Source organism: Malus domestica, chromosome 10 (assembly GCF_042453785.1).
Source record: "Malus domestica chromosome 10, GDT2T_hap1".
Taxonomy (NCBI): Eukaryota; Viridiplantae; Streptophyta; class Magnoliopsida; order Rosales; family Rosaceae; genus Malus; species Malus domestica.
Window position 1 is genome coordinate 30,593,650 of NC_091670.1, and position 26,072 is coordinate 30,619,721.

General features: G+C 40.4%; 2 long non-coding RNA genes across 2 annotated transcripts; both read left to right on the plus strand.

Annotated features, from left to right (window-relative positions):
* The first annotated feature begins 3,965 nt into the window (after positions 1–3,965).
* LOC139188937 (uncharacterized) lies at positions 3,966–4,698 on the plus strand. The gene is made up of 4 exons (XR_011572359.1): positions 3,966–4,030; positions 4,114–4,211; positions 4,295–4,392; positions 4,568–4,698. It is a non-coding gene; the product is annotated as an uncharacterized lncRNA (long non-coding RNA).
* Positions 4,699–7,034: 2,336 nt separating this feature from the next.
* LOC139188936 (uncharacterized) lies at positions 7,035–8,178 on the plus strand. The gene is made up of 5 exons (XR_011572358.1): positions 7,035–7,055; positions 7,139–7,236; positions 7,320–7,417; positions 7,501–7,598; positions 7,774–8,178. It is a non-coding gene; the product is annotated as an uncharacterized lncRNA (long non-coding RNA).
* The last annotated feature ends 17,894 nt before the right edge of the window (positions 8,179–26,072 follow it).

The following is a 26,072-nucleotide window of genomic DNA, read 5'->3' on the forward strand; positions in this document are numbered from 1 at the left end:
GCGAAGACTTTGGTACAACAGAAAGTGTCAGGTTTTGTGACCTTCGCTTGGTTGCTTGGTTGCTTCAGTCACTAGTGAGGATAAGTACGTAAATGAATAGAGACAGAGAAGCAAACACAGGATGTACGTGGTTCACCCAGATTGGCTACGTCCACGGAGTAGAGGAGTTCTTATTAGTAGTGAAGGGCTTACACAAGTAGAAAGGATCAAGCTCTCAATTTAGTGAGTTCTTGTGAATGATTTAACACAAAATGGCATTAGGCAATATTGTGGGGGAATGACCCCTATTTATAGAAAAACTTGTAGCTTTGTCACATTGACATGTGTCATGTTGTGATTGGTTCTTGATGTCGACACGTGCTGCGCTCTGATTGGCTTCTAATCTTGACACGTGTCGAGTAGTGATTGGCCTCCTGGTCGGAGGGGAACTCTTCTGGGTCCTTGACAGTATAGCGTTGGCCGGTGCTCGGTAGTTTCGGGATTGGTCAAGTATGGTACAAACAGTGCTCCCCTAAGTTCCCGAGTGAGGGAAACTCCTCGGTTGGGGACTTGCAAGATCCAATCCCTTGAGTAATCACGAAACTTCTAAGTACCGAAGTGTGGTCTGATCTTCATCTGCCCTTCTCTGGAAGTACCTTTCCTCCATCCGGGAATGGTGTATTTAGCTGATGTTGACGCACAAGGTAATGTATCAATTTCACTTGAAGCTTACTTGTAGTTTCGGGCTTGGTCAAGTGTGATACAAACCCTATAGTAGGAGTCCCCCAAGTCGCCGAGCTAGGAGATCTGCCGAAAGAGGTGACAGACAAGGTAAGCAGTCAAACTTCCAAGTAAGCAACCCAGGATCAGAGGTTTGACTTCGGCTTCCGGTTGATTGTTCTCATTCTCCTTGTCTCTCATTCAACTGCCAGGATAAGGAGAAGCAAATGGATAAGAGATGATATGAGATACTTTTGCTTTTGAAGAAGTAACTTTCCACAGGCTTATTCTTGAACTGTGCTGGAGGGTTTTCTGGTGCCCTTCAGAGTATAAGGCCGACTCAAAAATTTGAGGGTCAAAACAAGTCCATCAAATCTAGAGTACGTTCGACCTTGATGATATGGGATACTTTTGCTGTTGACGGAATAATGAATGTGGTATGGAAAGGTGTCGTGCTGTAGTGATCTGTTTCAGCTCACCGTTGAACCTTCTGCTTCAATCTTTTGCATGGCAGAAGTGGTGTGCAACCTTTGCATTTAAATGGTCCTTCAGAACATTCCTTCATAGTGACTCATCCACGCTTGGCAGCTTCAGTGTAAAGAGCCAATATCTGATCAACTGTCATGAGGTATTTGCCGGTGGAATTCGTGACCTTGACAGCAGTTGATGATGAGTACTCGAGAGCAATGCTAAGTAAGAAACCAGGCAAAGGCTCCAGGCAGTCAGTTCCAAATTGGAGGTTTGATTTCAGGTTCCGACTGACTGCTCTCTTTCTCCTTGTCCTGCAGGTGTGGACAAGGACAAAGACAAAGATAGGGAGAAAGCATGATATGGGATACTCTTGCTTTCGACCCTGATGATATGAGATACTCTTGTTCTTGGTGTGGCTTATTTGCTGAGGTATTATCGGGGGGAAATAAAGCTGAGTATTTCGAGAGTTTATGTTGAGGGTGCCTTTTCGAATGCGAGAAAGGGTTGAGCATTTTTGCAGGTTTGCCTGTCCGTTGAGGAGGGAGGTCAATGTATATAGGGATTTCCCAATAACAAGTAGTAATGCTATTCCTTTACCCTTCTTGGTTACAGCAATGTAGTGGGAGTTGCCAGCTTCACGTGTTTTAATTTTGTCAGAGCACTTTGAAAAAGTGGTATGTGGTATCTGGAAAGCTGATATTACGTGTGAAGATTACAGACAAGCTTTATCTAAGGAAATCTGGCTCTCGAAGTTCTGAGAGTTGTGCCTCTTCGGTTTTCGAACAAGCAATCCCGTCGAGGATCTGACTCTCGAGATTCGGAAAGCGGTGCTACTCCGGTTTTTGAGAAAGTAATTATGTTGGGAGTCTTTTCTCGAATGTGAGTAAAGGTTGGACGTTCTTGCCAACCTGTCTTGCCGCAAAACACGGAGGTCGACACACATAGGGACTTTCCAGTTGTCAAGCAGTGGTGCTGTTCCTTTACCCTTATGGGTAATAGTAGGGTAGCTGGAACTTCGAAATTCTCGTGCCTAAACTTTGTCAGAGATCTTTGACAAAGTTATATGTGGTACCCGAGGAGTTGATGGTGCATATGGAGAGCGGTGATTGAACAGTAAGATTCACGTGCTTTTTACTTCACCAGAAATCTTCGACAGATTGCCCGTAATTTCCGCAAAGCTGATTGTGCATGTGACAGGTGCTGACGAGGCTGAAAAAGCAGGTGCTTCTTCGATTTCTGAGATCGGCCCTCGTGGTCTCTGAGCAGCCCAGCTTTTGAGAAAGCAAACGCCTCTTCGATTTCTGAGATCGGCCCTCGTGGTCTCTGAGCAGCCCAGCTTTTGAGAAAGCAAACGCCTCTTCGATTTCTGAAGCTCCGTCGAGTGCAGATTTTTATAGAGGCTGGCATTAAGTTCCACAGCACACCTGAATCTCTACCAGTAGAAGCTCATTTCTTGCACTTCTAAGATCTTGATTTGTCTGACCTCTTCCTTCTTCAACACATTTGAAAATGTCTGGACCCTCTGACCGTCGTTTTGACTTGAACCTTGGAGAAGAGACAGCCACGCCTTCTCCAGACAACATATGGCGCCCATCCTTCATATCCCCTACTGGTCCTCTTACCGTTGGGGATTCTGTGATGAAGAATGATATGACCGCTGCAATGGTGGCCAGGAACCTTCTCACTCCCAAAGATAACAGACTACTTTCCAAACGGTCTGATGAGTTGGCTGTTAAGGACTCTCTGGCTCTTAGTGTTCAGTGTGCAGGTTCTGTGTCTAATATGGCCCAACGCCTATTTGCTAGAACCCGCCAAGTTGAATCATTGGCTGCTGAAGTGATGAGTCTCAAACAGGAGATTAGAGGGCTCAAGCATGAGAATAAGCAGTTGCACCGACTCGCCCATGACTATGCTACAAACATGAAGAGGAAGCTTGACCAGATGAAGGAATCTGATGGTAAGGTTTTACTTGATCATCAGCGGTTTGTGGGTTTGTTCCAAAGGCATTTATTGCCTTCGTCCTCTGGGGCTGTACCTGGTAATGAAGCTTCAAATGATGAACCTCCAATGCCTCATCCTTCTGGGGTTTTGTCAAGTACTGAGGCTCCGGATAACCACCCTCCGGTGCTTTCTCTTTCTGGAGCTCTACCGACTGCTGAGACTTCCCCTAAGCAACCTTTGTGAAGGCTCCCTTTTGTTTGTTTATTTTGACTCATGTATATGTACATATTTGTGGCTTATCGAAAATATTAATAAATAAGCTTTGCTTCATTTCAACATATTGTGTTAAATACACCAAAGCCTTCTTCATAAAGTTCTTTGAATTTTTGCTTTTGTTGAAACCTGTATTGTTGAAGCTTTGTGAGTGAAGCATGTAGTTTGAGGTAGTGTTCCCTTAATTTCCCGAGTGAGGAAAACTTCTCGGTTGGAGACTTGAAAAATCCAAGCCACTGAGTAGTCACGAACTTTTGAGTACCAAGGCGTAGTAGCATATGGTGGGAGTCCCCCAAGTCTCTAGTCGAGGGAGTTGACGAATGAGGTGTCTTGCTATAGGGAGATACACACACATACTGCTATGATAGAGGGTGTAACCGTTGGTGCATTACAATCATAATGGAAGCATCACAATGATGGAAGCATCATAATGATGAAAACACCATAATGATGAAACATCATAATGATGTTTCTTTGGTGGAATTGTTTTTCATTTCCCCTAACACCCTGAATTGGTTTTCAATATAAGACCATCATCTGTAGGTCGAATCACAAAGTTGTCTTCATGAAAGTTGTTCTCTAATTCCTTAACTACAACATATCCAAATTTGAGAGCCATCAGATCAGTACAACTCCAGAAATCCAGGTATGATGAGTGACTGTTTATCATTTGTCTGTCAACCCGTCAGATTTGTTGTGAGCTTTGAAACTCTATTTTCTCTTGCTCAGATCAGCATGCTTTCTTCATTGAAGTTGTTCCTCAGCTTGTGAACTACAACATATCCAAATTTGAGAGCCATCAGATCAGTACAACTCCAGAAATCCAGGTATGATGAGTGACTGTTTATCATTTGTCTGTCAACCCGTCAGATTTGTTGTGAGCTTTGAAACTCTATTTTCTCTTGCTCAGATCAGCATGCTTTCTTCATTGAAGTTGTTCCTCAGCTTGTGAACTACAACATATCCAAATTTGAGATCCCTCGGAGCAGTATAACTCAAGAAATTCAGGTATGATGAATGACTGGTTATTATTTTTTTGTCAACCCGTCAGATTTGTTGTGAGCTTCGAAACTCCATTTTCGATTGTTCAGATCAGCATGCTTTCTTCATTGAAGTTGTTCCTCATCGTCTCTTTCATAACATATCAAAACTTTAGAATGAACTAATGGTTAAATATTTCTAGATCTTCGAAACATCACAGCAACTTCGAAATCTGCAAGAATCCGACTGTCATGCTTGGAGCTTCAACACTTTAATTTCCGTGGCTCAAACAGAAATGGTTCCTTCTTGAAAGTTGTTCATCTGCTCAAGAACTAGAGGGTGTCCAAAATTCAGCTCCATTGGAGAAAAACAGCAGCTGCAAAAATTTGATAGAGAAAAGGAGGCGAAGCTTTGTTGGATTTCTAGGCTGGGGAAGATTCCAGTTTTTGTAGCAACTTCAGTACTGGTGAATTGCTTGTATTTTTGTCCACAACTAAATTTTGGACTTTGAATTATTATTTGATCTATCATAATATGTTTGGGAACATATATAAGTGAAAAAATAAGAAGGAAAATTTTGGGCCCTTGTGGGTGTAAAACAAAAAATGTTTATGTTTACCCAAGTGTTTTTGTACAAGTTCAATGGCATCTTGGGTTTTGTGAACAAAATTTGTTTATTTGGAGCAAGGTTTTGTGTTGAAGCTTTCTAGGTGAAGCTTTGATGGTGAAGCTTTGATGGTGAAAGTATGTAGAGGGAGCTTTCTAGGTGAAGCTTTTTTAGGTGAAGCTGTGTAGGTGAAGCTTTTTTAAGTGAAGCTTTTCGGGTGAAGTTTTTTGGGTGAAGCTTTGTGGGTGAAGCTTTTTAGGTGAAGCTTTGTGGGTGAAGCTTTTGTAGGTGAAGCTTTGATGGTGAAGCTTTGTGGGTGAAGCTTTTTAGGTGAAGCTTTGTGGGTGAAGCTTTTGTAGGTGAAGCTTTGATGGTGAAGCTTTCTTAGGTGAAGCTGTGTAGGTGAAGCTTTTTTAAGTGAAGCTTTTCGGGTGAAGTTTTTTGGGTGAAGCTTTGTGGGTGAAGCTTTTTAGGTGAGGCTTTGTGGGTGAAGCTTTTGTAGGTGAAGCTTTGATGGTGAAGCTTTGTGGGTGAAGCTTTTTAGGTGAAGCTTTGTGGGTGAAGCTTTTGTAGGTGAAGCTTTGATGGTGAAGCTTTGTAGATGAAGCTGTTTTTTTTTTTTTTTTTTTTTTTTTTTGGCGCTTGACACGGTCTTCATTTGCTTGTTTTGTAGTGACTGTGGAAGACGGATTGCTTTCTGATTGAGAAGGGTTCCGGCATCGCTTTGCACCATCTTCATGTGGGTAATATAGGAATTTCCTTATGTGTTGATCATGCATGTAGTGATAGAATTTGTTTCTTCTTATTGTAGATGTCAGAGCCTGGAAGTTCTAGTGATGAGGGCTCTTCTAGCTTTAGCTCTAAGTCTGAGTCTGCAATGTCGGAGTCTTCAGGGTCTTTGTTAGAGTCCTGTACTAGAGAAACATTGGATGATCTTCCCAACCGTCGAACTTTAGCTATTGCTAGTTCTTCCTCCATGGCGTTGGGTGAGGGGGTTGTTTTTGATGCCATACCCATAGTTCGCTCTGAGTTCACAGCAGACCATCTAAAGAATAACTTGTTAAATAATGAGAAGCAGGTTGAGGCGCTAAGGCAGTCATGTAATATCCCTCGTAGTGTAGGGATACGCTTGGTACATGATGAAGAATGGCCTTCTGAGCCTCCCCAGGGTCATGTTATGTTCTACACCCAGATATTACTGACTTTAGGGGTGAGACTACCTTTACATCCGTGGTTGCAAAAGATGTTATCTTTGATCGGATATGCACCTGGGCAACTCAATCCTGGTTTCTGGGATACTTTGATTGGATTTTATATCATTTGGATGGAGTGTGGGTTGTGTGAGCCTTCCTTCCATCAGTGGCGTTACTGTTACAAGATGCGCCCAGCAAAATCATGCACTGGTTATACCGAGTGTGCATGTCGGAGTGAGAGAGAGCGTATTGTGTATGGTAAGAAAAAGGCATACTACACATGGAAAAACCGTTGGTGCTTTCTGTATAATGATTGGGAGTATGATAAGGGTGTCACGCCTGAGCGACGTGTGCTTACTCACTTCCAGACTGTAGGTTGTAACGTATCAACCGTTCGTACTATTTGCTATTTGTTGTGGTCTTTTCTTGCTTCTAACACTTTGTTTCATGTAGTGACGCGGGGCACCATCCAACTGTTTGGGCAGGAGCTATCTAACACTTTGTTTCATGTACTAGAGAAACATTGATGAAGGTTGCTAGGCCCGAATAAGTGGAATTGCAGAAGGTGTAACCGTTGGTGCATTAACATCATAATGGAAGCATCACAATGATGGAAGCATCACAATGATGAAAGCATCATAATGATGAAAACACCATAATGATGAAACATCATAATGATGAAAACACCATAATGATGAAACATCATAATGATGTTTCTTTGGTGGAATTGTTTTTCATTTCCCCTAACAACCGGAATTGTTTTTCAACATAACACCATCATCTGTAGGTCGAATCACAAAGTTGTCTTCATGAAAGTTGTTCGTTAATTCCTTAACTACAACATATCCAAATTGGAGAGCCATCGGAGTAGTACAACTCCAGAAATCCAGGTATGATGAGTGACTGTTTATCATTTGTCTGTCAACCCGTCAGATTTGTTGTGAGCTTGGAAACTCTATTTTCTCTTGCTCAGATCAGCATGCTTTCTTCATTGAAGTTGTTCCTCAGCTTGTGAACTACAACATATCCAAATTTGAGATCCCTCGGAGCTGTATAACTCAAGAAACTCAGGTATGATGAATGACTGGTTATTATTTTTCTGTCAACCCGTCAGATTTGTTGTGAGCTTCGAAACTCCATTTTCTCTTGTTCAGATCGGTATGCTTTCTTCATTGAAGTTGTTCCTCAGCTTGTGAACTACAACATATCCAAATTTGAGATCCCTCGGAGCTGTATAACTCAAGAAACTCAGGTATGATGAATGACTGGTTATTATTTTTCTGTCAACCCGTCAGATTTGTTGTGAGCTTCGAAACTCCATTTTCTCTTGTTCAGATCGGTATGCTTTCTTCATTGAAGTTGTTCCTCAGCTTGTGAACTACAACATATCCAAATTTGAGATCCCTCGGAGCTGTATAACTCAAGAAATTCAGGTATGATGAATGACTGGTTATTATTTGTCTGTCAACCCGTCAGATTTGTTGTGAGCTTCGAAACTCCATTTTCTCTTGTTCAGATCGGTATGCTTTCTTCATTGAAGTTGTTCCTCATCGACTCTTTCATAACATATCAAAAATTCAGGATGAACTAACGGTTAAATATTTCCAGATCTTCGAAACATCACAACAGCTTCGAAATCTGCAAGAAGCCGACTATCATGTTTGGAGCTTCAACACTTTAATTTCCGTCGCTCAAACAGAAATGGTTCCTTCTTGAAAGTTGTTCATATGCTCAAAAACTATAGGGTGTCCAAAATTCAGCTCCATTGGAGAAGAGCAGAGGTTGCAGAAATTTGATAGATGAAAGGAGGCGGAAGAGGGAGAGAGAGAAAAAGTCTCTTGGGTTGGATTTCTATTTTGGGGCAGATTCCAAGTTTTGTAGCACCTTCATTATTGATGAATTGCTTGTACTTTTGTCCATTATGAAACTTGGGACTTTGGCTTGTTGTTGGATCTATTATAATATGTTTGGGAACATATATAAGTGAATAAATAAGAAGGAAAATTTTGGGCCCTTGTGGGTGTAAAACAAAAAATGTTTATGTTTACCCAAGTGTTTTTGTACAAGTTCAAGGGCATCTTGGGTTTTGTGAACAAAATTTGTTTATTTGGAGCAAGGTTTTGTGTTGAAGCTTTGTAGGTGAAGCTTTGGAGGTGAAGCTTTGATGGTGAAGCTTTGTAGATGAAGCTTTCTGGGTGAAGCTATGTAGGTGAAGCTTTCTAGGTGAAGCTTTTTTAGGTGAAGCTTTGTAGGTGAAGCTTTTTTAAGTGAAGCTTTTCGGGTGAAGTTTTTTGGGTGAAGCTTTGTGGGTGAAGCTTTTTAGGTGAAGCTTTGTGGGTGAAGCTTTTTTAGGTGAAGCTGTTTGGGTGAAGCTTTTTGGAGGTGAAGTTTTTTTTGGGTGAAGCTTTTTTAGGTGAAGCTTTTTGGGTGAAGCTTTGATGGTGAAGCTTTGTAGATGAAGCTTTCGAGGTGAAGTTTTGATGGTGAAGCTTTGTAGGTGAAAGTATGTAGATGGAGCTTTCTAGGTGAAGCTTTTTTAGGTGAAGCTGTGTAGGTGAAGCTTTTTTAAGTGAAGCTTTTCGGGTGAAGTTTTTTGGGTGAAGCTTTGTGGGTGAAGCTTTTTAGGTGAAGCTTTGTGGGTGAAGCTTTTTTAGGTGAAGTTGTTTGGGTGAAGCTTTTTAGGTGAAGCTTTGTGGGTGAAGCTTTTTTAGGTGAAGCTGTTTGGGTGAAGCTTTTTGGAGGTGAAGTTTTTTTTTTTTTTTTTTTTGGGTGAAGCTTTTTTAGGTGAAGCTTTTTGGGTGAAACTTTTTGGATGAAGCTTTTTGGGTGAAGTTTTGGAGGTGAAGCTTTTTGGGTGAAGCTTTGTGGGTGAAGCTTTTTAGGTGAAGCTTTGTGGGTGAAGCTTTTTTAGGTGAAGCTGTTTGGGTGAAGCTTTTTGGAGGTGAAGTTTTTTTTTTTTTTGGGTGAAGCTTTTTTAGGTGAAGCTTTTTGGGTGAAACTTTTTGGATGAAGCTTTTTGGGTGAAGTTTTGGAGGTGAAGCTTTTCGGGTGAAGCTTTTTTTTTTTTTTTTTTTTTTTTTTTTTTTTGGGCGCTTGACACGGTTTTGATCATGCATGTAGTGATAGAATTTGTTTCTTCTTATTGTAGATGTCAGAGCCTGGAAGTTCTAGTGATGAGGGCTCTTCTAGCTTTAGCTCTAAGTCTGAGTCTGCAATGTCGGAGTCTTTAGGGTCTTTGTTAGAGTCCTGTACTAGAGAAACATTGGATGATCTTCCCAACCGTCAAACTTTAGCTATTGCTAGTTCTTCCTCCATGGCGTTGGGTGAGGGGGTTTCTCCTGATATGTCTTTGCCTCGGCGGAGGCATGGTTATAAGCCTGCGCCATCACCTCAGAGTAAGTCTTCCAAGTATTGGCATTGATCATGTATTTAAAGAAACAATCACGTAGGCCTGCCGTGAAGGCTTTGAGGGCAGTCTTGTCGTCTGCCTCGGCACACCGGGAGTATTCATGGCTGAAGCGGCCAGCATACATACGTAATGACTCGTCTGGCTTCTGGCGGATAGTGTACAGGTCATCTGCAGAGTGCAAGCGATCGGTTTGGAAAATGTGTTGGGAAACAAATAGTTTCCTCAATTCCTCAAATGAGTCTACCGTCTCAGGTGTAAGACGACAATACCAATTTAGAGCTCCGCCAAAGAGGGTGGAGGGGAAGAGAAGACATCGCTCTTCGTCGGTGTGCATCCGGTATGCCATAGTGGACTCAAAGAGGTTAAGGTGCTCAATCGGGTCCTCTTTTCCAGTATAAAGTTGCAAGCCAAGCTTTTGCTTTGTCTTTGCTTGAAGGGGGGTGTTGAGGATCCTCCTTGTAAGAGGGCCAGGCCTGGGTTGGTTCCAGTCAGGTATTTCAGCCTGACGTTCAGCCTTCAACTTGTTTACTTCCTCAAGAAGTTGTAGGACAAGGGGGTCCTGAGCGGAGTTATGTGCCACTGAAGCTTTCTTTCGTAAATCTCCATCTCCTCTTGGAATTAGGAAGGTTTGATCAAGGGCATGTGATTTTTCCCTGGACTCGCTGTACTGGCTTCCAGGGTATGTCTGTCGGAACACCTCTGAGTCCCCTGTACCCTCATGTCTCTCTAGGACTTGTTGCACCTTCCCCAAGTTGGTGGCCGGCTCAGGCCGTGGCAGGGGACCGAGTCTCTCAGAAATCCTTGGGTCATTGATCTTTGAGCTTATATGGATGGAATTCTCTCGACGTTGCTTCAGGAAATCCCGACAATCGCGAAAAACGGCTTTCGATCCTTCTGCCCCTTCAGCAAAGAGGTGTCTCCCTCCGCTTCTCATGGTTCGGGTCGAAGCAACTGGGTTAAGAGAAGCCTCATGTTGATTATCAAATCGAGGGGTAATTTGTTCCCTATCAGGGATATCTATGTCGAATGCATGTGACCCTCCATGTTGGAGGGCACCCAGTTGATGGTTGACTTCCACGGGGGCAACAAGCTCGCGTGTCTGAGCTTGCCTAGCTTCGTGAAGTGTCTCGAAGAGCTTCTCATATTGCTCCTGGAGGACCTCATTCCTCATTGCTATCTTGTTGTTCTGAGCTTCCAACTCATCGACTTTAGCTTGAAGAAGAACTCGTTTTCCTTCCTTCTTTCGTTGTTTCGCACTATGTGCAAGGGGGGTGTCATTCTGTGTGCTGTGGCTTCCTTCGCTTCCCATGCTGGAGAGGGATGCCTGATCAAAAGAAAGTGTACGAATGATAGAAACCAGCTTGACACAGCTGAAGAGAGTAGGAATAAGTGTCGTTTCCCACAGACGGCGCCAAATGTTGATGCACAAAATCAGCGAAGACTTTGGTACAACAGAAAGTGTCAGGTTTTGTGACCTTCGCTTGGTTGCTTGGTTGCTTCAGTCACTAGTGAGGATAAGTACGTAAATGAATAGAGACAGAGAAGCAAACACAGGATGTACGTGGTTCACCCAGATTGGCTACGTCCACGGAGTAGAGGAGTTCTTATTAGTAGTGAAGGGCTTACACAAGTAGAAAGGATCAAGCTCTCAATTTAGTGAGTTCTTGTGAATGATTTAACACAAAATGGCATTAGGCAATATTGTGGGGGAATGACCCCTATTTATAGAAAAACTTGTAGCTTTGTCACATTGACATGTGTCATGTTGTGATTGGTTCTTGATGTCGACACGTGCTGCGCTCTGATTGGCTTCTAATCTTGACACGTGTCGAGTAGTGATTGGCCTCCTGGTCGGAGGGGAACTCTTCTGGGTCCTTGACAGTATAGCGTTGGCCGGTGCTCGGTAGTTTCGGGATTGGTCAAGTATGGTACAAACAAGTTGCACCGGCTCGCTCATGACTATGCTACAAACATGAAGAGGAAGCTTGACCAGATGAAGGAATCTGATGGTCAGATTTTACATGATCATCAGAGGTTTGTGGGTTTGTTCCAAAGGAATTTATTGCCTTCGTCTTCTGGGGCTGTACCGCGTAATGAAGCTCCAAATGATCAACCTCCGATGCCTCTTCCTTCTAGGGTGATGTCCAGTACTGAGGCTCCGAATGATACCCCTCCGGTGCCTTCTCTTTCTGGGGCTCTGCCGACTGCTGAGACTTCTCCTAAGCAACCTTTGTGAAGGCTCCCTCTTGTTTGTTTATTTTGACTCGTGTATATGTACATATTTGTAACTTCTTAGAGATATCAATAAATAAGCTTTGTTTCATTTCAACGTATTGTGTTAAATACACCAAAGCCTTCTTCACTAAGTTCTTTGAATTTTTCTTTTGTTGAAGCTTGTATGTTGAAGCTTTGTGAGTGGAGCATGTAGGTTGAGGTAGTGTTCCCTTAATTTCCCGGGTGGGGAAAACTTCTCGATTGGAGACTTGAAAAATCCAAGTCACTGAGTCAGGTCGGCTATATGAATCTTAGAACGCCATTGTGCTCGATCATGTGTCATGTCCTCCGTTAGATCCAAGTACTCTAAGTCTTTTCTTAGAGTCTCTTCCAAAGTTTTCCTAGGTCTTCCTCTACCTCTTCGGCCCTGAACCTCTGTCCCGTAGTCGCATCTTCTAACCGAAGCGTCAGTAGGCCTTCTTTGCACATGTCCAAACCACCGTAACCGATTTTCTCTCAGTTTTCCTTCAATTTCGGCTACTCCTACTTTACCTCGGCTACTCCTACATGTAGTTTAGACAAAATCAAAAATAATTTCTGATGGCCAAGAACCCAGACTTGATTAGGCAAAGACAAAATCCCATTGTAGCTTTTCTTTTTGTACATATAAATTAAAAATCCACATATAAAATTACCTTGTATATTTGCATGTTGGGTCTCTTGCATTTCATTGTCATGTAGTTCAGTGGTGGTATCATGTTGGTTTAAAGAGAGTCTAGATGATAGACGACGTGTGTTTGATGAATTTTTTTTGGCTCATTCCCTTATTTACCATATCTATCAATCATACAAGTACAAGAAAATTAGATGCCAATAGTACCGAAAGATAGAAAAATGAAAAAACGAAACCATGAAAGCTAAAATAAAATTGACTAGAATTAGGGTTTTAATGGCAGAAGGCAAAATATATACATAAACCCTAATTGTTAGAAAATCCCAGCAGCCATGAAAAATGAATAAAATTGAAATTTAATATATACATAAACCCTAAACTTAAAATTGGCACAAGGAGAACTCATTGTCACAAAACCTAAACTGGACGAACTAGACAAACATGACTTTAGGTTTACCTGTATACTCACGGTTGTGCCCTTTGAATATTGATTATGGAGAGTTTTTGTTGCCTCCTTTGAAGGTTGGAGGCATTAATATAAATAATGGCATAGATGCAACCCTAATCTAATCAAGAGTGTAGTTTCCCTCCTCTTTTTTTTTTTTTTTTTTTTTTTTGCTGTGGGCCGAACAAATTTTAGGAAACATTTTTGGAAATTGTGGGAGAAAAGGGAGGGACATGCCAAAATCCTAATTAATTTGGAAAAAAAGCCAAACCGCTTAAATTCCATAAAAACTAGAGTTTGGGAATTGTGGGAAAAAGATGAGGGAAGCCAAATTTATTTTTTGGGAAACGGCAAAACAATAAATTCTACAAACATTTTTATTAAAATATAAAATAATATTGTTCCATACCATTCATTTAAGGAAAAAACCCAAAACCATGAACATTATCAAAAATTAATATTTGCAGTCTGGAAAATTAATTTGAATGATCTAACCGTCAAACTTGTTTCTATATGATCTAACAGACATTCAGATATTAGGTAACGAGATGAGACCTTTTGATGATTATAAACGCAAACTGAGGATTTAACGGTTATTTTAACCCCAGCTGATTTTTACAACTACTCCTAAGCCCTATAAGAGTGTGACGAACGAATTCAATCTTCAATTTAATATTTGCACTAATGGATAATACTATTTTAATATGGTTTTGTGGTTTTTTTTTTTGTTGAAAATACGGTTTTATTGTTGCGTGTATGTAATATTTTAATACCCAAATTAATGTATACGATCCCTCCACTTTAGTATTGCTTAATTATACCCAAAATAAACCTACATATAATTTTAGTTGGGATAAACAACTCTTGGATTTGTGAACTCCAATTCCTCCGTCTTATGGTTTGGGCATTCTTGACTTTCTCCCTCCATTCCGTCGGACGTCTGAACTCTAGGTATTTCTTCCATCATCTGGACGTTCTTGAATTTTTTTCTTCCGTTCCATTGTTATGTTATTTATTGGCTTGTTCTATTTTCCAATTAATTGTGACTTCAACCTTTATTTTTTCAGATTTATAGTTTTGATTTTGCACGTCTGTTGGGGGGGGTTTGTGGGGATGGGTTGGGGGGTGTTTCGGAAATATATTTTTATTTGGGTCAAATTGAAGGGGTTGTCTTAGTCTTGCTAAAAAGAAGAGAAGAAACCATGTACGGTTGGGGTTGGGTAGACAAAGAAGGCTCCATAATCAATTATAAATGTCTAATCCATCTAGAAATCTAGTAGGGATTGACTAAGAAGCAGGAATATGGGAGTTAGGTTGTACATATCTGAATTACTTTCAACTTTTTCTATATGTTTGGGTTTGGGGTGGGGGGGAGATTAAGAGTTAGCATTTGGGCGTGTGTGGAATTTTAATTATTGAGATTGAATTTCGTATTTTCTATTCTATTGAAATCTGTTTCTATGTGGTTTATGACTAATTGAGGTCCATGTGAGATTGAATTTAGAATCTTTATTTGCTTTTCTTCTTTATTGGCATGCAAGTTATGAATTGGATTATCAAAACTAAGAGGATTTTGTTGATTTGCATTTAAGCATATTGGCGTTTATTGTTTTTTTTTTTTTTTTTGGTTACTGTGCTTATATACCTAACTGATTTTGACGATAATATTGAGAAACGCAATACGTTTACAGCATTCGATAAAGACTGTTCGGTTCTTGCACGTGTGTGTCCCCCCAATTAGACACTTTGTGTGAACTTTGTTCCATGCAGGAAAAAATGCCAATCGATAAATCTTGGATGCAATCTGGGAGGTCATCCGAAGATTATTTTAACGGAGTTGAAACTTTTCTTGATTATGCATACAACCATCTTCAGCCGGACGATGCTAAAATTTTATGTCCTTGCGTCAAGTGTAGTAATAGATACAAAAAAGTTAAGGTTGAAGTACAACAACATCTTCTTTATAATGGAATTATCAAAAATTATACTAGATGGCATTTGCATGGGGAGGATGATAATGACGAGACTGATGAAAGCAACAGTGACCGTGATAGTGATGGTAGTGAGAATGATGTGATCAATATGGAACAAGATGATGATATGCATGGTTTAGTAGAAGAAGGCTGTCCACAGGACCCAAATAGAGATGCAGAAAAGTTTTACAAATTGTTAGTGTGTCTTGGTATGAAGTATTAAAAGACGTGGTTGAGCTTCGTTACACAGAAGGCAATAGAGTTGTATTGTTCAATTGTGAGTGGTATGACATTGTGCGAAAAGGAACAGGTTATAAGATAGATCGTTATGGAATAATTAGTATTAATACAACTCGCAAGTTGCATACTAAAGAGCCATTTGTGCTGGCAAACCAGGCAACCCAAGCTTTTTATGTGAGAGAGATTAAAAATAAGGCTTGGAGTTACATGGTGGAAACGAAGCCTAGAAATGTTTATGAGATGCCTAATGTTGATGATGATGATGAGCCATACCAAGAAGAAGACGTGCATGGGGGTATTCAAGCCAACCAAAATGATGACAAAGATGATGAAATTGTGGGCTAAGCTCTCATTGTGATTGTGTGTGTGTGTTTTTTTTTTTTTAATCTGAAAATTTAGTTGCGGAAGTGATATGGTTATACTTTGTTCAATGTCAATGACAAATGTTATGATTTAACAAAGGCATGCAAATTATTTCTTTATCATAGAATACTATATTAAGTTATACACTTTTTTGCTCAATGGTTTTATTTTTAATTTAATGGTTCAATTTTCTCCATATGTATTCTAAGTTATATGATCTATTTATTGTAGAATTTAAATTAAGCATCAAACTTATTTCAAGAATATTCAAACGACACATGTGACCTTTAGTAAATAATTGATTCCAACAAAACCATATGCCTTAAAATTTATTCTGACAAAGAAAAAATTTTGTCGGAAAAATATGATTACTTCCGATAACAACTAATCACCCTCGAAAATATAAAAGCATTACCAAGAGGACTTTTTTTTCCCTCAAAATTATAAAAACATTACCGAGAGGACTTTTTTTCCCTCGAAAATACTAAATCAATTTCGTCAACATGAGTCAACCTTCAGAAATAACCATTCTATTTCCGATAAGAACTTTACTTGCCGTTAATACAACTGGCGCCAATTATTCCCGCCAAACAAAAGTGCAATTTCGACAAAACTTGAGACTTTTTCCGAGGATATCATGTGCGTTGGTAATACAAATTTGTTTCATGCCATGTTACCGACGACTCATATTTTATGGTCGTAAAATTTGCTTTTTACAACGGTTTTTTTGGGCCCTCGAAAAATCTTCGTCTGTAATGACTACTTTTTTTGTAGTGAGCTTAGATGTGCCTACATTTCCATAGCAGACTCACCAGTTTTGGGTTTTTGCAGGGAATAGTGAGTAATGAGGCGCGGCTAGGGGTTCTTCATTATTGGGAAATGAGATGTAGTTAGGGTTCTGCTATTAAAGGGAGAGATGGCTGAGAGAAATGAGAGAGAAGAAAGACGCGAGAGAGGAAGAACAAGACACGAGACAAGATATATAAAGAGCATCAACTTGTCAGCTACAACCGACAGAAAGTTTTAAAATATTTAAAAATAATTATTAATGTCGGGTATAAGCGACACGATTCTCTTTTTAACCGACATTACCTTTATGTTGGTTGAAAGCGACACGATTCATTTTTTATACGACACCACCATTTAAAAAGATTAAAAACTATGTCGTTATAAGCGATATTAACAGTCTATGTCGGTTATGAACGACATAGACAGTTTATGTCGGTTATAAGTAACAATAATTCCAACACCATAGAAAGTGGTTGTCTGAAATGTCTAATCAGCCACTATATTATATAAAACCGACACCAACCGCTGACACAATAAACCACTTTTGTAGTAGTATAATCATATTTTACATAGTGAAGAAAATCTCCAAGCAAATAGTATTGTATATCTTTTTATTAGTCAAGCAGAAAATATAAAATTAGAAAATATTACGGATAATAATTTATTAAACCAGTTATTAGACTATTTAAAAAAAATAAAAATAAAAATTGTTAGACAAAATATAAATCACATTACATCCCAACTAGAAGATAATAATAAAAATAGAGACTTCCTAGCAAGAGAGATAAAATAGCTCATTGATACCATAGATAGTAAGCCTAAGCAAGTAGAAAGTGGGTCACTAGAAATAGTTAAGCAATTAAAATTAGAAGTTCAAAAGTTCAATTAGTATAGAAAGATTTCACTCAGCAAATAGATAAGTTACATAATAAAATAGATAGATCATTAGTTTAATGGCCGATTCCTGAACCAATAGAATATATATCCAAGTTTTGAAGGAATTAGATATTAAATAAGGAACCAATTGATTTAATTGATTTTTCATCACAAGTAGCTAGTAGTAATATTTCCATTAGACAAAATAATTTAATTATCCAATTACTTTTAAATTTTGTTGAAAAATTAGATCAAGTTTGTTGATGCACAAAATCAGTGAGGACTTTGGTACAACAAAAAGTGTTAAGTTTGTGACCTTCGCTAGATTGCTCTGGTCACTAGTGTGGATAAATATGTAAATGGATAGGGACAGGGAAGCAAACACAAGATGTACGTGGTTCACCCAGATTGGCTACGTCCACGGAGTAGAGGAGTTCTCATTAATTGTGAAGGGTTTACACAAGTACATAGGTTCAAGCTCTCTTTTAGTGAGTACTAGTGAATAATTTAGTACAAATGACATTCGGAAATATTGTGAGAGAATGATCTCTATTTATAGAAAAGAGTTTCTAGTTTCATTCTAACATTGACATGTGTCGTGTTGTGACTGGCTTCTGATGTTGACACATGTCGCGCTATGATTGGCTTCTGATGTCGACACGTGTCACGCTGTGATTAGCCTCCTAGTTTGAAGGAAACTCTTCTGGGTTCTTGACGGTATAACGTTGACCGGTGCTTAATAGTTTTGGGATTGGTCAGGTATGGTACAAACAGTGCTCCCCTCCCGAGTGAGGGAAGTTCCTCGGCTGGGGACTTGCAAGATCCAAGCCATTGAGCAATCACGAAACTTCTAAGTACCGAAGTGTGGTATCATTTTCACTTGCCTTATCTGTCTCATACGTAGATGTGGCATCTTCTCTAGAAGTACTTTTCCTCCATCCAGGGGTGGTATCTTTAATCGATAAAGATGCACAAGGTAATGTATCAATTTCACTTGAAACTTACTTGTAGTTTTGGGCTTGGTCAAGTGCGATACAAAACCCTATAGTAGGAGTCCCTCAAGTCGCCGAGCTAGAAGATTTGCCGAAAAAGGTAACAGACAAGGTAAGCAATCAGACTTCCAAGCAAGTAATCTGGATCGGAGGTTCGACTTCGGCTTCCGGTTGATTGTTCTCCTTCTCCTTGTGTCGTAAACAGCAACAAGGATAAGGAGAAGCAAATGGAGAAGAGATGATATGAGATACTTTTTCTTTTGAATAAGTAACTTTCCACAGGCTTATTCTTGAACTGGGCTGGAGGGTTTTCTGGTTTCCTCCAAAGTATAAGGCCGACTCAAGAATTTAAGGGTCAAAACAAGTCTATCGAATCAAGAGTGTGTTCGACCTTGATGATATGGGATACTTTTGTTGTTGACGAAGTAATAGATGAATCGACACGTGTTTTGTTGCGCTTGTCTCCACATGATTCCTTATATCCTTCTCACTTGCCCTATCTGTTCCTTAGGCATATGTGGTATCTTTTCTAGAAGCATAAGATGTTGAAGATGAGTACTCAAGAGCAATGCTAGGTAAGTAATCAGGCAAGGGGTTCCAGGCAGTCAATTCCTAACTGGAAGCTTGATTCCAAGTGCTGACTGATTGCTCTCTTTCTCCTTGTCTTGCAGGTAAGAACAAGAGCAAAGGAAAAGAAAGGAAAAAAGCATGATATGGGATACTCTTGCTTTTGACCCTGATGATATAAGATACTCTTGCTCTGGTGTAGCTGGTTTGCATAGGTATTATTGGGGGGGAAGAAAGCTGAGTATTTCGAGAGGCTTCGTTGGGAGTGCCCTCTCAGATATAAGGAAGGGTTAAGTATTTTTGCAGGTCTGCCTGTCTGTGGAGGATGGAGGTCGACATATATAAGAGTCTCCCTAACAACAAGTAGTAATGTTATTCCTTTACCCTTCTTGGTCGTAGCAATGTAGTAGGAGCTGCAAGCTTCACATGTTTTAACTTTGTCAGACCACTTTGAAAAAATGGTATGTGGTATCTGGAAAGCTGATGTTGCGTGTGAAGATTGCAGACAAGCTTTATACAAGGAAATCTGGCTCTCGAAGTTCATAGAGCGATGCCTTTTCGATTTTCGAACAAGTAATCCTGTCGGGGATCTGGCTCTCGAGATTCAGATAGCGGTGCCTCTTCGATTTTTGAGAAAGCAATCCTGTTACGAGTCTGGCTCTTGAGATTCGGAGAGCAGTGTCTCTTCGATTTTGGAGAAAGTAATCCTGTTGGGAGACTGGCTCTTGAAATTCGGATGGCGATGCCTTTTCGATTTTTTAGCAAGTAATAATGCTATTCTTTTACCCTTCTTAGTCATAGCAATGTAGTGGGGGCTGCAAGCTTCACATGTTTTAACTTTGTCAGAGCGCTTTGAAAAAATGATCTATGGTATCTGGAAAGCTGATGTTACATGTGGAAAGTGGTGCCTCTTCGAAATCCGGAGAGTGGTGCCTCTTCGATTTTTGAACCAACGACCTTGTTGCCCTTTCTTTTATAAGGGCACCAATTGTGTGCAAGAAGTACATTCAGAGAGTTATTGCTTATAGGAATTTTCCCCTTACTTCAAAGATTTATTGCACCTCATTTCTCCTTCATCATTTCTGAGAATGTCTGGCCCATCCGACCATTGTTTTGACTTGAACTTTGGTGAAGAGGCAGCCATGCCTTCTCAAGAAAACATATGGCGCCCATCCTTCTTATCCCTTACTAGTCCTCTTACCGTTGGGAACTCTGTGATGAAGAATGATATGACCGCTGCGGTGGTGGCTAGGAACCTTCTCACTCCCAAAGATAACAGACTACTTTCCAAATGGTCTGATGAGTTGGCTGTTAAGGATTATCTGGCTCTCAGCGTTCAGTGTGCAGGTTATGTGTCTAATATAGCCCAACGCCTATTTGCTCGAACCCGCCAAGTTGAATCATTGGCGGCTGAAGTGATAAGTCTCAAACAGGAGATTAAAGGGCTCAAGCATGAGAATAAATAGTTGCACATGCTCGCACATAACTATGCTACAAACATAAGAATGAAGCTTGACCAGCTGCAGGAATCTGATGGTCAGATTTTACTTGATCATCAGAGGTTTGTGGGTTTGTTCCAAAGGCATTTATTGCCTTCGTTTTCTGGGGCTGTGCCGCGTAATGAAGTTCCAAATGATCAACCTTCGGTGCCTCCTCCTTCTGGGGTTCTACCTAGTACTGAGGCTCCGAATAATCACCCACTGGTGCCTCCTCTTTCTAGGGCTCTACCGACTACTGAGACTTCTTCTAAGCAACCTTTGTGAAGGCTCGCTCTTGTTTGTTTATTTTTATTCATGTATATGTACATATTTGTAACTTATCGGAGATATCAATAAACAAACTTTACTTCATTTCAACGTATTGTGTTAAATACACCAAGGCCTTCTTCACTAAGCTTTTTGAATTTTTCCTTTTGTTAAAGCTTGTATGTTGAAGCTTTGTGAGCGAAGCATGTAGGTTGAGGTAGTGCTCCCTTAATTTCCCAAGTGAGGAAAACTTTTGTTTGGAGACTTTAAAAATCCAAGTCACTGAGTGGACGTGAGACTTCCGAGTATCAAGGTGCAGTAGCATATGGTAGGAGTTCCCCAAGTCTCCGGTCGAGGGAGTTGACAAATGAGGCATTTCCTTTCTAAGTGGTAGCCCAAAACTCCTTCTTCATATATATTTGTTATGAAAGTTGTTAGGCCCAAAGAAGATGAGGCCTAGGCAATTTTATTTTTTTTTCGATTTTTTTTTTAATTTCCGAATTTTTGAATTTCCGAATTTCGGAAAAAAAAAATATATATATATATATTTTAAAGCTTTGTAGGTGAAGCTTTGAGGTTGAAGCTTTGTTGGGCACCATGAATTGATTTTGCTTCACACTATCTTGATCAAGACAGTGTGAAGCTTTTGTAGGTGAAGCTTTTGTGTTGAAGTGTTGTAGGTGAAGCTTTTGTGGGTCAAGCTTTTGTAGGTCAAGCTTTGTTGGGCACCATGAATTGATTTTGCTTTACACTATCTTGATCAAGTTAGTGTGAAGCTTTTGTAGGTGAAGCTTTTGTGTTGAAGTTTTGTAGGTGAAGCTTTTATGGGTGAAGTTTTGTGGGTGAAGCTTTGGAGTTGAAGCTTTTGTTGGGTACCATGAATTGATTTTGCTTCGCACTATCTTGATCAAGTTAGTGTGAAGCTTTTGAGAATTTGTAGTTGTCCTCCATTGATGAAGCTTTTGTGTTGAAGCTTTTGTGGGTGAAGCTTTTGTGGGTGAAGCTTTTGTGTTGAAGCTTTTGTGTTGAAGCTTTTTTAGGTGAAGCTTTTATAGGTCAAACTTTGGTGGGTCAAGCTTTTGTGGGTGAAGCTTTTGTGGGTGAAGCTTTTGTGTTGAAGCTTTTGTGGGTGAAGCTTTTGTGTTTAAGCTTTTGTGGGTGAAGCTTTTGTGTTGAAGCTTTTGTAGGTGAAGCTTTGGAGTTGAAGCTTTGTAAGTGAAGCTTTGGAGTTGAAGCTTTTGTTGGGTACCATGAATTGATTTTGATAGTGTGAAGCTTTTGAGAATTTGTAGTTGTCTTCCATTGATAAAGCTTTTGTGTTGAAGCTTTTGTGGGTGAAGTTTTTATGTTGAAGCTTTTATAGGTGAAGCTTTGGAGTTGAAGCCTTGTAGGTGAAGCTTTGGAGTTGAAGCTTTTGTTGGGTACCATGAATTGATTTTGCTTCACACTATCTTAATCAAGATAGTGTGAAGCTTTTGAGAATTTGTAGTTGTCCTCCATTGATGAAGCTTTTGTGGTGAAGCTTTGTTGAACTTCCTTTTGTTTTTTTTTTTTTTGTTTTTTTTTTTTGGAAACTAGAAATTTGAAAATGTGGGAGAGACAACATATACAAATTTTGCTTCCACACTGTTGAGCAAGAGATTGTGATGCAAGCCACACCTTGTAGTAGTCGAAGGTTTGGATGAACCATATAAATTGAATTTGCTTCTAAGGTTTGAGAATTGTAGTTGCCCTCCATTGATGAAGCTTTTGTTAACATCATAAATTGGTTTTGCTTCACACTGTCTTGATCAAGAGTGTGTGAAGCTTTTGAGAATTGTGGTTGAACTCATTTGATGAAGCTTTTGTTGGCACCATAAATTGGTTTTGCTTCACACTGTCTTGATCAAGAGTGTGTGAAGTTTTTGAGAATTGTGGATGCCTCCATTGATGAAGCTCTTGTTGGCACCATAAATTGGTTTTGCTTCACACTGTCGTGATCAAGAGTGTGTGAAGCTTTTGAGAATTGTGGTTGAACTCATTTGATGAAGCTTTTGTTGGCACTATAAATTGGTTTTGCTTCACACTGATCAAGAGTGTGTGAAGCTTTTAAGAATTGTGGTTGCCCTCCATTGATGAAGCTCTTGTTGGTACCATAAATTGGTTTTGCTTCACACTGTCTTGATCAAAAGTATGTGAAGCTTTTAAGAATTGTGGTTGCCCTCCATTGATGAAGCTCTTGTTGGCACCATAAATTGGTTTTGCTTCACATTATCTTGATCAAGAGTGTGTGAAGCTTTTGAGATTGTGGTTGCCCGCCATTGATGAAGCTCTTGTTGGCACCATAAATTGGTTTTGCTTCACACTATCTTGATCAAGAGTGTGTGAAGCTTTTGAGAATTGTGGTTGAACTCCTTTGATGAAGCTCTTGTTGGCACCATAAATTGGTTTTGCTTCACACTGTTTTGATCAAGAATGTGTGAAGCTTTTGAAAATTATGGTTGCCCTCCATTGATGAAGCTCTTGTTGGCATCATAAATTGGTTTTGCTTCACACTGTCTTGATCAAGAGTATGTGAAGCTTTCTATGAGTTGTAGTGTTTGCATTGTTACAGAGGGGAAATGTTTGAAGCATATGCAAGAGGGCTGAATAGCTTGATCTTCGTATGCCATGCACTGAAGTTGTTGTTGGCTTGCAATAAGACTTTGTTGGTGACTATAACTCTTGTTGGGCATAAGTGCTCCTCTAATTGAGTTGTCAAGCTTGAGGGTTTTTTATTATTTGTGAATATTAGGAGTTCACATGTACAATTGTACCACTTGTCTTCTGGTAGGTGGAATGAATGGTGAGTTGCTTTCATCACTTGGTTGGTAGTACGAAGATGAGTTCCTTTTTCCCTTGGTTGGTGGCATGAATGTCAAGTTGCCAAATGATATTAGAGTACAGGTTGTACATTTCATCACCTGGTTGGTGGCATGAATGAGAGTACAGGTTATACATTTTATCACCTGGTTGGTGGCACGAAGATGAGTTCCTTCTTCACCTGGTTGGTGGTATGAGTGGCAAGTTGCCAAATGATATTAGAGTACAGGTTGTACATTTCATCACCTGGTTGGTGGCATGAAGGAGAGTACAGGTTGTACATTTCATCACCTGGTTGGTGGCATGAATGGCAAGTTGCCAAATGATATTAGAGTACGGGTTGTACATTTCATCACCTGGTTGGTGAGAATAAGGGCAAGGTGTCTAGGCACATTGTAGCAAGTGTCGAATGACTCAAAATATGTTGAACCCTTTCAAAGCACAGTTGGCTTATGTATGAATGTGTTGGAATGTATGATTGAACGAATATACTGTAAAGCTGTTCATTTATTTGTATAGTCTTGTTGACATATACTTAGACTTTGTTTCATGTTGGAAGCATTCATGTTGAAGCTTTGAACCCAAGTGTTTCATTGCTAGGAATGTAAGAGGATTAGGATCGAGTTGTCTAAATCACCTCTTTATTGAATTCATGCCAAATAGTCTCCGTTACATAGGATGTCGAACGGCTGAAGCTTAACACTTGTATAATGTGAGTTTACTTGTAATAGTACTTTAAGTGATCAGCGTTCCATGGATGGCCAAAGGTCTTGCCATCGGAGCTTCTAAGCTTGTAGGAGCCAGGTCGACTGATGCCAACAACTTCAAACGATCCATCCCATTTTGGACTAAGTGTTCCTTCACTTGGGACTCTGTCGCAGAGTAATCTTTTCTTAAATACCCAGTCCCCCACTTTGAAAGAACAAGGTTTGACCCTTGAGTCATAGTAGTTGGAGATACGCTGCTTATAGGCGATATTTCTCAAGTGAGCCTGGTTTCTATGTTCCTCGACTAGATCTAAGTTGAGGGTAAGTTGTTTGTCATTTTCGCCTTGCACGTAGTTCTGGACTCGGAACGTTACTTGCTCAAGCTCAACTGGGACAACTGCCTCTGTACCAAAGGCAAGTGAGAATGGGGTTTCTCCTGTTGATGTCCGATATGAAGTGCGGTATGACCAAAGAACTTGGGGTACAAATTCTGGCCAACAACCTTTAGCCTTGTCCAAGTTGGTTTTCAAAGTTCGCTTGATTATTTTGTTAATGGCTTCAACTTGTCCATTAGACTAGGGATGAGCTGGGGAGGCAAAATATAAGTTGATGTTGAACTTAGAGCAGAACATCCTAAACTTATTGTTGTTGAACTATCGCCCGTTGTCAGTGACTATCGCATTGGGAATGCCAAATCTGCAAAGGATGTTCTTCTATACGAAGTCTTCTATTTTTGCCTCAGTAATGGTTGCCAAGGGTTCTACTTCGGCCCACTTTGTGAAGTAGTCAACTGCAACGATTGCATAGCGAACATTGCCCTTCCCTGCAGGCATTGGGCCGATCAAATCAAGTCCCCATTGGGCGAAGGGCTAAGGGCTGATCATAGGAGTGAGCGGCTCGGGAGGGGAGTGAGGAATAGTTGCGTAGCGTTGACACTTATCACATGAGCAGGATATTCTGATGGCATCTTGGTAGAGTGTTGGCCAGTAATATCCTTGGCGAAAAGCCTTGTGTGCTAAGGATCGAGATCCAGCATGATCTCCGCAGACTCCTTCATGTATTTCCCGAATGATAGTTTCCGCCTCTGCGGGCGTAAGGCATCTTAGGTATGGTAGGTTAAAACCCCGCTTGTAGAGTTGATCATTAATGATCAAGTAACGGGTAGCCTTGTATCGAATCTTCTTAGCTTGGACTTTGTCATTTGGAAGGGTGCCATGAGCAAGGAATCTATAAATCGGGGTAATCCAACTATCTCCTTGTTGTAAGTTGCACACTTCAGCAACCATGGTGTTTGGTGCTGCGAACAATTCAACCAGAATTTTTCTCCCAATCTTATCTTCCACCGCTGAGGCAAGGCGAGCCAAAGCATCTGCATGACTGTTTGCCGCTCGAGGAATTTGGATGATCTGGTAATGGAAGTGCTTGAGCAACAATTGTGTTTGTGCCAGATATGCTGCCATTGAGCTATCCTTAGCGTCAAAGTTATTGGTGACCTGGTTAACCACCAATTGGGAGTCACTGAAGACATCAATTCGTTTAACCCCAAGGTGTTTGGCCAAACGTAAGCCTGCCAGGAGGGCTTCATATTCGGCCTCATTGTTCGAAACCTTAAATTTGAAACGAAGAGCATACTCCATCGCCACTTTGTCAGGGGTCGTAAAGACTAATCCTGCTTCACAACCCTGTTGGTTGGACGAGCCATCAACATATAGATTCCATGTTGGGGTTGTTGGTTTTATTTTCTGAGCTTCCAAAGGTAATGAAACCACTTCTTTAGGCGTAGAAACAATGGCAACAGGATATGTGAAGTCGGCGATGAAGTCTGCCACTGCTTGGCCCTTTTCAACTGGCTTTGGTTGATAGAAGATGTCAAACTCACCCAATGCTATCGCCCATTTGATCATTCGCCCGGAAGTGTCAGGACTTTAGAGTATTTGTCGAAGAGGATGATTGGTAAGCACGATGATGGAGTGTGCTTGGAAATAAGGACGAAGTTTTCGAGCAAACATGACCAATGCTAGAGCCAATTTCTCAATGTTGGAGTATCGTGTCTCCGCATCTTGTAAGGCCTTG